Source organism: Schistocerca gregaria, chromosome X (genome assembly GCF_023897955.1).
Source record: "Schistocerca gregaria isolate iqSchGreg1 chromosome X, iqSchGreg1.2, whole genome shotgun sequence".
Lineage (NCBI taxonomy): Eukaryota > Metazoa > Arthropoda > Insecta > Orthoptera > Acrididae > Schistocerca > Schistocerca gregaria.
In genome coordinates this window covers 29,742,355-29,755,595 of record NC_064931.1, presented here as the reverse complement: position 1 = coordinate 29,755,595, position 13,241 = coordinate 29,742,355, and positions in this window count along the sequence as shown.

The following is a 13,241-nucleotide window of genomic DNA, read 5'->3' as shown; positions in this document are numbered from 1 at the left end:
CGAGTGTATCCGTTAGGACACTGCGCGGAAAATCTGGTGTAAATGGGCTATGGCATCAGACGACCGACGCGAGTGCCTTTGCTATCAGCACGACAGCGTCTGCAGTGCCTCTCCTGTGCTCGTGACCCTAGATCACTGGAACACCGTGGCCCGTGGCGTGGTCAGATGAGTCCCGATTTCAGTTGGTAAAAGCTGATAGTAGGGTTCGAATGTGGCGCAGACCCCCCCCCCCCCCCCCCTGCCATCACCCAAGTTGTCAACAAGACACTGTATCTAATAGAGGCTCCATAACGGCGTGGGCTGCGTTTACATAGAATGGACTGGGTCCTCTGGTCCAACTGAACCGAACATTGACTGTAAAATGATCATGCTCAGCTACTTGGAGACCATTTGTAGCCATTCGTGGACTTAATGTTCCCAAACAACGATGAAATTTTTTTGGATGACTGTGCTGCATGTCACTGGGCCACAGTTGTTTATGGTTGCTTTGACGAACATTTCGGACAGTTCTTGCGAACAATTTGATCACCCGATATGAGTCCCATCGAAGATTTATGAGACACAATGGAGAGGTCAGTTAGTGCACAAAATACTGCACTGGCAATGCTTCGCAGTTATTGATGGGTATAGAAGCAGCAAGGCTCAATACTTATGCGGGGGATTTTCAACGACTTGTTGATTCCATGCCGGGCAAAAGCTGGTTCGAAATGGCTCTGAGCACTATGGGACTTAACAACTGAGGTCATCAGTCCCCTAGAACTTAGAACTACCTAAACCTAACTAACCTAAGGACATCAGACACATCCATGCCCGAGACAGGATTCGAATCTGCGACCATAGTGGTCGCGCGGTTCCGGACTGAAGCGCGTAGAACCTCTCGGCCACACCGGCCGGCAAAAGGGGGTTCGACACGATATGAGGAGGTATCCCATGACTTTTGTTACCACAATATAGTAATCATTATCAAGAAAAGAAATTTTGCTTACTATACTTAGCCTTCTGACACACAAGCAAATCCGGAATCTGCGCCATCCTTCTTAGCCATAGTTCATGTTCTGCAGTTTAACAACTTTACATTGCACTACACTATATAGTATTAAAGGCTAAGAGCTAAATTGTTGAGCCCTCGTGTTTTTTCATTTTTTTCCTTCTTAACTGGTTTATTAATTCCTGACGTGTTGAGACATATCCCGGTTACTGCACAGACTGTGACAGTCTGCTGGGGTAGATATTACCAGAGATTCATTTGGTCGGGCGGTTGTTCACCTCAAGTGGATGAAGGATTCACAGATCAGTCAGAGCTACTGGCATGCCGGATGTCGTGGTACTCGAGGTCACAACCGTACGATGTCGTTTCTCCCGATGTTGCTGCACATGCTGTTGCATCTGCTCTGCTGAAATGCACCCTTCTAGGGTCGCTATTAGCTGTTTCAGTGCGAGTATTAGATTGGGTTTCAAGGTGTCATTGAGATATGTCTAATTCTGTGCTGAGAACACTTCGAGCTGTTTTTCTTGCCAGTACAGCTGTGGCTGTGTTACATTCAATCTGGTAGTCCCAGTAATAGCGGTTGACAGAGCGAATGTCGGTCCCATTATGCCACAAGCTGTTCCCTTAGTTAACAACCCACTTCTGTTTAATCCAGTCTCTTCGTCCCTGTGAGCGTGCTCTGTTTACAATAATTCACTACCGCCGCTATGGTGTCATACACAGAGTAAAGCCAGTGTAGCGCCACTTGCTGGAAATAGGGTCGTGGCTCCAGAATGTCAAACGTACAATCCTGATGGTCAGTTTTGCATAGATCACTGTCACTATCGTATGCTTATCCCCATCCTCCGATACTACCAAGGTTTCTCCTGCCTTGACCTGTAAAAATTTTCCCAGAGTCCCCTTAATGGGTTAGCATGAACGGTGAAAGACCCAAACTGCGTGTGTCCACTCATAACCGGCAACTGAACCAATACGTATAGCTGTCCTTTGTCTGTCCTAACTTCCACAGTTGCTGTGGAAGGGGCAAATTTTTCTTGCGCGGCTCTTCAGTGAGTTCCAATTCGGGTGGCAACTCCCTCTCCACGTTTTGCAACTCACTCCGGTACTGTTCTTGTGTTAACAAAGTCTAACTAAACTGTCCACACAAGACGTGGTGAATGACTTCCTCCGTATTTGTCATTCCCACCGTGCGTTCCAGATGCTGTCGGCCAACGATTGTAACAGTATTGTGATTGTTACCCTCAAATCCAAGACGCCAACTCGAGTCTGAAACGTTATTAGATCTCGATTCACAGCGTTTTCGAGAGCCGACTTCGCATATTCCATCACCTCCGTCATCATGTTCCGTAGTGCGCTTGTTTTATTCATCACCTCCTGCTACAAGCTTGACACCGTTCATTGTGGCATGCCCCTCCACTACTGCATTGTTAACCGTTGACATTTCCTTCATCCCTTCCACGATTCTGTTTATCTCCCTGATGTCGCGTTCATTTGGCGTTCCGAACACTGTTTTCAATAACCTTCTCCCGCCATCAAACCGGCCTTGCTTGAATCGATTTGTGGCACGATGTCTATTTTTTGCTGCATATGTTCCTTTTAGTAATCACTTCTTGTCTCACGCCCAATTGTATCAAAATTAAGTAATTATTTTAACACATAACTGAGGAATAAAAGGAAAAACAAACACTATATAAAAACATAATTTTATTACAGCCGGCCGCTGTGACCGAGCGGTTCTAGGCGCTTCAGTCCGGAGCCGCGCTTGCTGCTACGGTCACAGGTTCGAATCCTGCCTCTGGCATGGATGTGTGTGATGCCCTTAGGTTAGTTAGGTTTAAGTAGTTCTAAGTCTAGGGGACTGATGACCTCAGATGTTAAGTCCCATGGTGCTTAGAGCCATTTTGAACCAATTTTATTATTAAAAAAATTTCACAGGAGCTATTTACATACTGTCACACACAGTGGAAATGTAAGAATGTAACGCATATTCTTCATCATCATTCATACTTATTATAGCATCGTCTATTTCAAACCGTAGTTTCTCGCAGTTTTAGTAGATGTTTGAAACAACTCCATCACACAACCAAGATTTCACTGTTGTATCTGCATTAATGAAATCGAAACGGCACTGTTTAGTATTTTCTGGGAAAACTGTGTGCATTATGAATAATATATCTCTAATGTAGAAATCGACCGGTTTCTTATACCAGAGCAGCAACAGTTCCTTGTGGTAAATACACTCGTATCTATCGCACACTTCAAGAACAACATAGTATTAGAAATTGGTAAAGCACTCTCTATGAAGCGATTGAATTATTCACTCGCTGACTTCTGTAAAAGCTTTTAGATCACTAATGACATCATATGTGAGAGGTAAATACTCGTGAGAATGAAACAAGGAGTTACAACTGTTTTCTTTTAGAGACCTAATATTAACATCTCTTATTCTTCCACTGCGTGAAAATGATTAGAAACTGAAATTTTTATATACACACACAATTACATACCATTAATTAGAAACTCGACTGTTTCTGTGTTATTTTATGTTCCACGTAATAGTATGCACACTTTACCGCTGTTGAGGTAGCCGAGTCAGCGGAACTGATGGTCGAGAATCTTGATCGCACATATATCTTACAGTCCTGCAGATGAACCAACACCGTGGCTGTAGTTGATGGTGACTCGTTTTGCGCTCAATATCGGATGATGCCGCTCTTTTTCCAATGGCGACAGTGGAGCTGCGTACTGCACTCCCCAAACTCTTTACGTTACAAACATGGAATCCGTGCTTTCAGCAGATAATTGATAAACAAAATAAGAGTAGTCAGGTGCATTTTCTATGATGTTTCCGCAGATGCCTGCAATTTCGTTTTGGCAATGTGTATCTGGATTCAGCCCAAACAAATACTACTCATCATTCAATGGAAAGCGCCAGTTTGTTTCCCATTACAAACAAAATTATTTTTAAAGCAGAATGTTATGTATCCATTCAACAGAGCAGTCCTCGATAAGTTTAGTGTGATATTCATGTTATCGATACGCGTCGAGACCGTCAGTAAAGAACGAAGATTACTCAGTATTCCAGTAGCAATTGAAGCCCGAGCTGACTGCTAGTGCCATGCAGCAGCGCTGTTCAGCCGCTACTGGAGTACTGGTTATTTTCCGTGTCTTACTGTCGCTGTTAATGCATGTCGATAACACAAATATTGCACCAGACAAATTTGAGACTGCTCTACTGAATGGGCACGCACAATTCCACCTGAAGAATCATTTTGTATGTAAGAGGAAAGTAACTGACGCTTTCTGTCAACACTGAGAGTCACATGAGAGATGTGACGATTAGTATTTGTTTGGGGAGACTTCAGCTACTCAATGCAAAAACGAAATTGCAACTATCTGTCGAGACACTGAGGAATAGGTTGTGCTGAGAAATAATTGTGAAGAAAAAATTCGATACGTTGCGCCGTTAACGAGTTAATTATCAATGAAGTTAGCCAATCAGACCATTGCGCTTGCAAATTCGAGCGGCCCCACCAGACACGGTGTCGCCAAACATGTTCATAGTTTGGTTTTCTCAGACTGAAAAAGAGAGCGATGCAAAAATTGGGCATGGGACAGTAGTAACAATCGAACCAGAGCCAAAGTCTGAGTAGTATCGTGTGCTATCATCTACGCTTTAAGAACAACTGACACAAATTGTGTCCAGATAACCGCTTGAATTTGTGCATGCAACTGCCTAATTGGCTAACTTCAATGCTTATTAACTTGAAAACGGAGCAACGTATACAGTTCTTCTTTTCCTCACAATTATTTCTTAGCACTATCTACCACACAACCCCCTTGGATGCTTTTCAGACTGTTTGTTACCACCCTGTAAAGTGCGTGCAGAGAATGTTATAACGTTATTAATTTATCACAATAGTTCAGTGCGTCTGTACTATACACGTGTACTGTGAAATAACAAATAGTTCTCTAAGCCCTGCATGGAATCAGTACAGCGTTAGCTGCTGCCCTCTCACAGTGTTGGAGTGCTGTGACACATGTATACAAGTTGGTGGTTTTTGTCAATAATGGCCATATTGTTACAACAAAAATAATTAACAGATACTTACTGTCAGTCCTCTTCTGTCCAGTTGACTGCTGCCGGTGCTTCATGCTGGTAAAATGTAAATGTCGTGTGACTAGGGCCGCCCGTCAGGTAGACCGTTTGCGGGGTGCAAGTCTTTCAATTTGACGCCACTTCGGCGAATTGCGTGTCAATGGGGATGAAATGATGATGATTAGGACAACATAACTAACAGGAGAAAATCTCTGACCCAGCCTGGAATCGAACCCAGGCCCTTAGGATTGACATTCTGACACGCTGACCACTTGGACACTTCCTACCGGTAATCTCACTACAAAGTGCAGATAGTAAATTATGGGGCTTACGCAATAGAATTATAAAAATTAAAATTGCTCAAAGGTGGGTAGCTGAGCTCGCATGCCGTTGTCTGAGATGTTAGTGCTCTGGGGTCCCAAAGCGAGTGGCAGATAGCACTACGTCATTGATGCACATGTGTAACTCCATTGGCCACATGGGGAGGGGGGAGGTGGAAGGAGTGGAGGATGCTGGAATTCCTGGAAATGTGGGAGGGGGAGGGAATTCTGGGAATGCTGATGCTGACGTCAGCGACTTCAGGCATGCTGATGTTGATGTCAGCAAAATCCTGGCCAGAGCCCACATCTACCATCTACTGAGGTCAGCATTCTGGGCAGGCTAATTCAGTGGAGGAACAGTATGGAGAAAACGATTGTTTGTACGAGGGCTGATCGGAAAGTAAGGTCTGATTGCCTGCCCGGTTAGCAGAGCAGTCTAACGCACGGCTTTCCGGAGCGGGTAGGAGCGCCTGGTCCCCAGCACGGACTTGTGTCTGGTGTGAGACGTTCCCTGGCGGGGGAGGGGGGGGGGGGGGGGTTCCACGAGGGGCCGAACCACACAATAACCCTGGGTTCGGTGTGGGGCAGCGGAGGGGTGAAGTGGACTGTGGTAGTCATCGTGGGGTTGTGGACTACTGTGGCTACAGTGGGGACAGAGCCTCTATGTCGTTTCTAGGTCCCTGGTTAACATACAACATACAAGGTCCGACTGGTTCCAAAATGAAAACCACAGTGAAAATTAAAATTTTTTTATTCGCAACAATTAACCACACCTTCCAGCTACCTCCCTAAATAGTCGCCTCTCCAACATTTGTCGTGGCATTGTACAAACGTTCCAGTACCTTTGTCACAGAAAGCAGAAGTCTGTGCTTTCCACCAATTCTCTACGGTTGTCTACCTTTTTTTTTGTGTCAAAACGTTTGTCTTTGTAGCCAGTGGCTTGTGTGAACAGAGATGAACAACGTAGGGGACAAATTAAGGGCTGTATTGTGAGTGATCAAACATTTCCCACCGAAAATGCTGCTGGAGCGTCTTCATTGCCCCTACAGAATGCATCTGAAAATTGTCTTGAAGACAGAAACACATGACATTTATGTTATGTGGGCTAAATAGTTTCAGGCGAAATCTTTCACCAGATATACATACTTGACGGGAGACACTGTTGTTATGTGGGCTGCATAGTTTCAGGCGAAATCTTTCACCAGATATACATACTTGGCGGGAGACACTGTTGTTTTAGACTTTTCTAGATGATCACTTTGCGCTCTGAACTGAAAACAGCGACGTGAAACGTTCGACAGGCACACTAGAGACACTCCCCAACACATCTGTGCAAAGGTCCATCGGATTTTCACAGCGGCTTCCATTTCTTGCCTAATAGGACCTTACGTTCCGAGCACGTCTCACATCAGCATGATACAGCACCCTGCCATAAAGCAAACCCTTCCGTTGGATTGCCACAGGGTATAGTATAATCCGTCACTACAAATGACTCGTTCCAGTCATCCACATTTGAGTGTCGTCACTCTCTACACCTCCTCAAGCGCTGCTTAGCTTTGGCTGTGCGGTTTATAAAGAGTTACTCGACCACTCTACTCCATTTTTTAAAATTCCCAATGGGCAGTCATTGTGCTAGCTGGACCGCTGGTTGCATTTTGGAACTCACGAGTGAGTTTTTCCGCTGGTCTCAGGCATATTTTTACAGCCACCCTGAGTAATTTTTGGTGGTCTCTGTCGCTCAACACGTGAAGTCTGCCTGGTTTGGGTTTTGCTGAAGTTGCCGGCTGGAGTGGCCGAGTGGTTCTAGGCCCTACAGTCTGGAACCGAGCGACCGCTACGGTCGCAGGTTCGAATCCTGCCTCGGGCATCGATGCGTGTGATGTCCTTAGGTTAGTTAGGTTTAAGTAGTTCTACGTTCCAGGGGACTGATGACCACAGAAGTTAAATCCCATAATGCTCAGAGCCATTTGAACCATTTTTTGCTCAGGTTGTTCCATCACATTGTCACTTCACAATCACATCTCCAACAGTCAATCTGGGTGCATTTAGAAGGACTGAAATTTCCCTGTTGGTTTTGTGACGTCCAGTGACCGAAAGTCACTGAGCTCTCCTGACTGTTGTCACTATTTTTCTGCTGACAACATAACATAATACTTTCCATCTCCTTTTGAAATAGCGTCTTCACCATCATGACATACAGTGGTCAATTCTGCATTACATAGGATTGTCCGAATACTTTTGATCAGATAGTGTAACTATTGTTACTACTCACACGAGTTCGTTGTGATGAGTGACTTTCACCACATACGAAATCCGATTACCTATTTCTAACATGTTTTTGAAGAAATTTTATTATTTATCCAGAGTTAATTCAGTGGTACAGTTAATGTAGTTCATATTCTTTAGTTTTCGTGCTCCATTACACAGATTGTCACCGTTGGGAAGACATGCTGCCATAAATGTATTAGTTAATACCCTGAAGAAGTGTCATGTGAATGCCTGTTCAATCGTCCAGATTTTGGTTTGTCATCGTCTCTTCCAGTTCACTCTAAGGAAAAACCAGAATGACTACTTCGATAACGACACAGCCCATTTCTTCAGCCATCCTTGTCCAAATGCGGTAGTGTACCTTATCTTATGATCTTGGTACCAATGAAGCACTATACATTTTCCTTCATACTTTTTTTTAAAAAAGCGTCTAGCATTACTATAGTGGTTGCAGATCATTCACAGAATACCTCAGACGCCGCAACTGAAGGCAAGAAGATTATGCTGATTGGAAGGTTTCATAAAAAAAATGTCGCCTTTCACTCTTTTGCTGTGCCCTTAAAACTGAAGAGGAAGTAAGTAAAGCTAATGTCTTGTAGACTGTGGGTGGTGCAGTTGTAGGAAAGCTACTCGCGTTACCCGAGACAATGCATATTCATGCAGGAAGCTCCCGTAATTAATTGCCCTACTCGTGCCATTTGAAACTGTGAACACCTTGCAATTCAAACAAACATGTAGCTTGTATGGAAAGTCTTTGAGAACTTCTAGGAGTGACATAACACGTTTATCTTTTCTATTACTCTCTAAGGAAATAAGTCTGAATGGACAAGACGGTGACGGTGTTGACTTAGTTTAAGTGCTACTCTAGTCCTAAACAGTGATGTATGTCAAGAAGTATTCCAAAACTTTTGTGTAATGTTTCGTGGTGCTGTAGTCATAATTCTTCTCACAACTGTAGTCAACAGAAGTATAAGTGCTGGAAATGTTCTTAAATAATGTTTTGTCGTGGAGTTAGAGATTCACCTTTCAATCGTACACTTAGAATTTTCGTTGACACAATCACGGGAAATTTGTACGTCGGTAAAACAAGAAAAAGAGACCGCATAATGAAACAAAATCTGAAAAACATTTCCCATACTGAGGTACACGCGCAGCACAGCAAACAACAAGCATATCATCCCAATGAGATGAATTGATGTTGCTTTCACAGCATACGATAAGTTGAAAACTAAGATTTGGTATATTCTTCCAATGAAAAGAGACAAATCTGAAAGAAACTTGAGTCTGTAGAATATTGTAGCAGGACAGGGAGAAAAGCCACATCGGTCAGACTGGTTGACTGCTTAACATATCTTTGAAAGAGCATGCTTATGACAGTAACAAAATACACTCCTGGAAATGGAAAAAAGAACACATTGACACCGGTGTGTCAGACCCACCATACTTGCTCCGGACACTGCGAGAGGGCTGTACAAGCAATGATCACACGCACGGCACAGCGGACACACCAGGAACCGCGGTGTTGGCCGTCGAATGGCGCTAGCTGCGCAGCATTTGTGCACCACCGCCGTCAGTGTCAGCCAGTTTGCCGTTGCATACGGAACTCCATCGCAGTCTTTAACACTGGTAGCATGCCGCGACAGCGTGGACGTGAACCGTATGTGCAGTTGACGGACTTTGAGCGAGAGCGTATAGTGGGCATGCGGGAGGCCGGGTTGACGTACCGCCGAATTGCTCAACACGTGGGGCGTGAGGTCTCCACAGTACATCGATGTTGTCGCCAGTGGTCGGCGGAAGGTGCACGTGCCCGTCGACCTGGGACCGGACCGCAGCGACGCACGGATGCACGCCAACACCTTAGGATCCTACGCAGTGCCGTAGGGGACCGCACCGCCACTTCCCAGCAAATTAGGGACACTGTTGCTCCTGGGGTATCGGCGAGGACCATTCGCAACCGTCTCCATGAAGCTGGGCTGCGGTCCCGCACACCGTTACGCCGTCTTCCACTCACATCGTGCAGCCCGCCTCCAGTGGTGTCGCGACAGGCGTGAATAGAGGGACGAATGGAGACGTGTCGTCTTCAGCGATGAGAGTCGCTTCTGCCTTGGTGCCAATGATGGTCGTATGCGTGTTTGGCGCCGTGCAGGTGAGCGCCACAATCAGGACTGCATACGACCGAGGCACACAGGGCCAACACCCGGCATCATGGTGTGGGGAGCGATCTCCTACACTGGCCGTACACCTCTGGTGATCGTCGAGGGGACACTGAATAGTGCACGGTACATCCAAACCGTCATCGAACCCATCGTTCTACCATTCCTAGACCGGCAAGGGAACTTGCTGTTCCAACAGGACAATGCACGTCCGCATGTATCCCGTGCCACCCAACGTGCTCTAGAAGGTGTAAGTCAGCTACCCTGGCCAGCAAGATCTCCGGATCTGTCCCGCATTGAGCATGTTTGGGACTGGATGAAGCGTCGTCTCACGCGGTCTGCACGTCCAGCACGAACGCTGGTCCAACTGAGGCGCCAGGTGGAAATGGCATGGCAAGCCGTTCCACAGGAGTACATCCAGCATCTCTACGATCGTCTCCATGGGAGAATAGCAGCCTGCATTGCTGCGAAAGGTGGATATACACTGTACTAGTGCCGACATTGTGCATGCTCTGTTGGCTGCGTCTATGTGCCTGTGGTTCTGTCAGTGTGATCATGTGATGTATCTGACCCCAGGAATGTGTCAATAAAGTTTCCCCTTCCTGGGACAATGAATTCACAGTGTTCTTATATCAATTTCCAGGAGTGTAGAACGTGGTCTACACACGGAAAAGGACAGATAACATCGGTGCTATTAAAGAAACTATTCGACGTCTGAGAGCCTATATATAGAGAGATTAGAGTTGTAAAACTACCACAGGCTTCCATAGACTACCATAAGTAAGCTTAAACTACTGCAGTTTTCATAATTGCTTTGGTCAGTTAGGGTCGCACTTGCATTACCTGTACACTGAGTGTGTTGCATACATGTCGAGCGTTATCTGATAACGATCACTTTCTTTACATATGCGATCTGCGTCTTACTAGATTTCCCTTAAAACCAGAAGCAGTGAACCGTCTAGAAACTAAGTGAGAATACATACAGGGCTGTCTAACCTACTGAACATTGTTGTTCTATGTAGTCATCCTCCTGTCAGTTACTTAAGAATAAACAGTACTTATTAGCGAAGCTCAAACTGTCAGTGTTTAATTCAGGTTTTATTCCAAAATTGTTGATGTGTAACATGACATAGAGGATTGTTGTAGTGAAAATAAAAATAGTTCAAATGGCCCTAAGAACTATGGGACTTGACATCTGAGGTCATCAATCTCCTAGACACATCCATGCCTGAGGCAGGATTCGAACCTGCGACCGCAGCAGCAGCGCGGTTGCGGACTGAAGCACTGTTTCGGACTGAAGCACCTAGTACCGCTCGGCCACAGCGGCCGGTCAGGTAGTAAAAATAAAAGTAAACAATACAGAGTTGCCATATAGCTCTAGAAAATGCAATTTCCTCAACAACAAGGTAAAATTTTAAAAAACGCAAAACAAAAACATACGGTATCAAACATAGCTTGAATACATTTATAAAACATGTTGCTGTTATTTATAAACTGCTTTCACACTTATTAATAATAGCAGGAAACTCTTGACTTTGATCATGATGAAGAACATTCAGTTGAGTACTAAATAACAACAATAATTATATAGATTTTTTTGTGTTTGTGAATGTAAACTGTACTTGCATCAAAAGTAATTGCTTTGGTTACATGAAAGCACAGAAGTTAAGTGATCAACTAATTTGTATTAGTTATAAAGTGCAGTTTATATTCTGTGAGGCTATAGAATACACAGTTGACGAATACTGAATGACGTGCGGTTTCAATTATGTGCAAAACAAACAACCAAAGAAACAAAGGAAAATCGTCAGCTCCCATTTTCTCTCTTACACATTCATATACGTTTCTTTAACTACCAATACTACTGGTAATCCTACCATTTACTAGTTAATTTATGTAGTGTACGAAAACTATCGAACCCTAGTTTTGGTAGACCACAACTCTAATAGAGAAGTAAAGAGTTTCTCAAGTGCAAGCGCCGAGGCCAACGCAGTACACGGATCCTGTAACGAACTTGTCCACCACGCTTCGCGAACCCCCGGCTCTGTGCAGTACTCACAAGAAATAAACATTTAATTGAAAAGGTACCCTCTAAAGGATTTAATTATGTCGTCTGCTATTAAGAACTTGCCTGCATTTAAACACGCAGTCAAGAATTATTGAACTCGCCTGATTAGTTAGTCACTCCCTGGTGGAGACAGCTGCTGGCACTCGTAAGACCTGCAGTGTCACGTGCTCTGACGTACGCGTAACACCTTGTCTTCCTTATGGGCTTCGGCAAGCGCCACATAGCGTCTAATGGACAACTCATCTATTCCCTTTCCATTCCGGATGTAATGTTATCTCAATTTCTGAAAATTTGCACTCAGTATTCTGATTAACTTTGCTGTTTTTTTACAGCTTTCTAAACTTTCACAAAAGTTCTCTGTCACAAAGTTTTACTTTGAGATTTTAACATATCGATGTCCGTACTCTGTAAACCGCTGTGAATAATATTTCATTGAACCAGGTCTACATCTACATCTACACTTATACTCCGCAAGCCACCCAACGGTGTGTGGCGGAGGGCACTTTACGTGCCACTGTCATTACCTCCCTTTCCTGTTCCAGTCGCGTATGGTTCGCGGGAAGAACGACTGTCTGAAAGCCTCCGTGCGCACTCTAATCTCTCTCATTTTACATTCGTGATCTCCTCGGGAGGTATAAGTAGGGGGAAGCAATATATTCGATACCTCATCCAGAAACGCACCTTCTCGAAACCTGGCGAGGAAGCCACACCGCGATGCAGAGCGTCTCTCTTGCAGAGTCTGCCACTTGAGTTTATTAAACATCTCCGTAACGTATCACGGTTACCAAATAACCCTGTGACGAAACGCGCCGCTCTTCTTTGGATCTTCTCTATCTCCTCCGTCAACCTGATCTGGTACGGATCCCACACTGATGAGCAATACTCAGGTATAGATCGAACGAGTGTTTTGTAAGCCACCTCGTTTGTTGATGGACTACATTTTCTAAGGACTCTCCCAATGAATCTCAACCTGGTACCAACATACCAACAATTAATTTTATGTGATCATTCCACTTCAAATCGCTCCGCACGCATACCCCCAGATATTTTACAGAAGTAACTGCTACCAGTGCTTGTTCCGCTATCATATAATCATACAATAAGGAATCCTTCTTTCTATGTATTCGCATTACATTACATTTGTCTATGTTAAGGGTCAGTTGCCACTCCCTACACCAAGTGCCTATCCACTGCAGATCTTCCTGAATTTCGCTACAATTTTCTAATGCTGCAACTTCTCTGTGTACTACAGCATCATCCGCGAAAAGCCGCATGGAACTTCCGACACTATCTACTAGGACATTTATATATATATTGTGAAAAACAATGGTCCCATAACACTCCC